Source organism: Aphanomyces astaci, assembly GCF_000520075.1.
Source record: "Aphanomyces astaci strain APO3 unplaced genomic scaffold supercont1.32, whole genome shotgun sequence".
NCBI lineage: Eukaryota > Oomycota > Saprolegniomycetes > Saprolegniales > Verrucalvaceae > Aphanomyces > Aphanomyces astaci.
The window spans coordinates 216093-219242 of record NW_009798295.1 but is presented as its reverse complement, the minus strand read 5'-3'; positions in this window follow the sequence as shown (position 1 = coordinate 219242).

Sequence of the window (3150 nt, the reverse complement as noted above, 5' to 3'; positions counted from 1 at the left end):
GGGGTACCCCTCGTCGTATCCGTTTGAAACCGAGTTGAAGGACTTGAACCCGTACTTCCACTCCCAAAACGACACCATCGACACCATCGATTTCAACCACATGGCCGATTTTACCAAGCTCTCGATTGCGTACGTTGTCGAGCTGACTCAGGACAGCGCCACGGCATGCTAATCACCTCGTTGTTCCATCGTTGTACCATTCCACGGGCTAGCTTGCATGTATCGATTCCAAAACTGATTCGCGTCAACAATGAATGCCAATCAACCAGATTGTTTCATAAACGTAGAGGATACTGTGTGGCATGATGTTACCAACAAAACCGATGCTCACTTGCAGTAATATAATCCACAACTTTAGATAGGAAGTTTTACAGAACTTACTCCGAGTACGCCCAAAGACAGGTTCTTTACCGAGTAATGTATTAGGCAAAATGAACTAGAATAAGTAGCCCCTACAACCACGTCCACGTGGCCAACCCCGAGTCTGTCGGGACTCCAGACAACCCGGCAATGACTTTCGCTTCACTTTGTCGTGGAAGTACCTCTCCAGTTCCCGAGTGCAGGGGACCTTGCCGTCTTGACCTCGGTCTTGTCCTTCAGGGCTCTTTGCACAACGTTAAAGTCCGAGACGGAACTCCCGGGCACGCCCAGCAGCCCCTCCCAGGCTTGTACTCCCCGGCGCCTTGAAAATACCAATAGCCACTCAGCGGATTATTCGTGAACTCATGCGAAGTTACAAAATCCCACCATGTTATTTGCCCCACGATCACCATGATCGCCCAGTAATTCCCTGAGACGTTATCATTTCACTTGTTCTTATTGTGTAATAGTCACATGCAGTGTAAACCAAAACAACATATTCCACGTAGGTAAGTGCATTTCAGGTTCAATTCCCTCATTAAAACAGTTCCACTGTTGTTTTGGCCCGAAAAACTGTTTCAATGAGTTATATAAGGAACTTTGTATGCTCGGACCACCTCGCCTCTTACTAGGGGTTAAGTGCATCTCAGTGGTTAGCGATAGCTAACCACTAGCGAATCAGTTAATTCGGGGGATTTAGCATCGTACGTACTCACCGGGGGTAGGACAGGGTCCCAGGTTACACTGGCGAAAAGGTGTATCCGGATGTAATAACTCCATAAATGAAACAGTATTTCGGGTCAAAACAACAGTGGAGCGGTTTTAATGAGGGAATTATTCAAAATATCATTGACCCAAAGTAATGGCGAAAAATGATAGGGTAGTTATTACGTTCACGTTAGTATTGCATCCTGAAGAATTTGTACAGTATTGTACTAGTATACCGGGTGTACCGAATGTCATTTGTCGATGGCAGTGCTGTTTACACTATTGTGAGGAGCGGACATACTGCGGATAGAAACTCTGGGAGTGCCAAATATGGCTCGCTAACGAGTTTGTCAATGAGTGGTTAACAGAGCAGTTCATGCTGGTACAGTTCCAAGATTAATACTAGTACTACGTAGTAAAGACATCATCCGATATATCGGATATCCATAATGGTGTGTTGTAGGCGCTCGTCACCAAGTGGTTAGCCAATTAGGTTTGACATGACTGATCAAACTTCTTGGATTTGAAAAAGGTTGATTAATTAATTTATAAAGGTTACTTAGATTGCTTGGATTTACACTGTTAATCTAAATATATCCGAATATAGTGGTGGTCATATTTCTTAGGGGGGTTGTATTTTTCACCAGGTTCGCTGTTGTGTTTAACAGTAAACTGTGATAAATGGCACCACATCAGGGAAACGTTGCTCGCACATAGCACCTGACCATTGCGAGGCAACTAGCAACTATCCAATGACATTTCGAAATGTCCGTCGTAGATTCCTATCAGTTGATTTCTCTACACGGTACATATTGACACGAGTTCACACAGGTGAACCGTTCAGTCAAGAGATACTTCGAAACACAGGGTAGCAGGGGTAGGGGATTGTACGTAAGCATATACTAGTACAAAGTTACAAAATCTCATCGGCTGAAAAGTGTATCCGAATGTGAGATGTCTCTCATTGACACTGAGAAACAGTACTTCGGGTCAAAACATCAGGGGAACTGTTTTAATGAGGGAATTATTCTGCATTTCAGTGGTTTGGTATCGTAAACCAATAGATCCCCAACACCCGTGTCAACTTTATATGTGTTGTCATTTCTGATTTATTCACGTTCGTGCCATGAAGTTCACCCTCCTCTCCGCTGCTGCCGCTGCCATCGCTTTTGCCTCCAGCGTCCAAGAAACAACCCCGTACCCGACCGTGGCCACGAACCCCAACCTCGTGCGTGGGGTCAACGCCAAGATTCAAACCGCCGACTTGAAGCAGTCTCTAGAGGGCTTTGTGAACAAGTTTGCGAACCGCATTTTCAACACGGCCGAAGGCGCGCAGTCGTGCGGGTGGATCTACGATCAAGTTGTCGAGGTGATTGCCAAGGCGGCGACCAACCCCAACGTTAAAGTCACCGTGCGACAGTTCACCCACCCGTGGAAACAGTACTCTGTGATTGCCCGCGTCGAGCCTACTACTATTGTCAAGGACGACATTGTCATTTTAAGTGCGCACCAAGACTCAATCAACTGGAAAGACATGCGGGATCGTGTGAAGCGCAACATCGCCCCCGGGGCTGACGACGACGGGTCGGGCACCGTGACCATCTTGGAGTCGTTCAAGTATTTGCTCGCGACCCCCGAGTGGACCCCTATTCGGCCCGTGGAGTTCCACTGGTACGCCGCCGAAGAAATTAAGCTGCGCGGGTCCAGGGCAGTGGCGGCGGAGTATGCGAAGGCCAACACATCCGTGTATGCCCAGATGCAGCAGGACATGACGGGGTACGTCGCTCCTGGCACGACCCCCGTCATAAATTTGATCACCGACTTCATCAACGCGAACCTCAACACGTTCTTGGAGATGCTCATCGCGACCTACGTGGGCCTCCCCGTGTCCCGTTCAGTGTGCGGCTACTACTGCTCGGACCATTTCGCGTGGAACGTGACGGGGTACCCCTCATCGTATCCGTTTGAAACCGAGTTGAAGGACAAAAACCCATACATGCACTCCCAAAACGACACGATCGCCACCATCGATTTTAACCATATGGCCGATTTCACCAAGCTCTCGATTGCGTACGTTGTTGA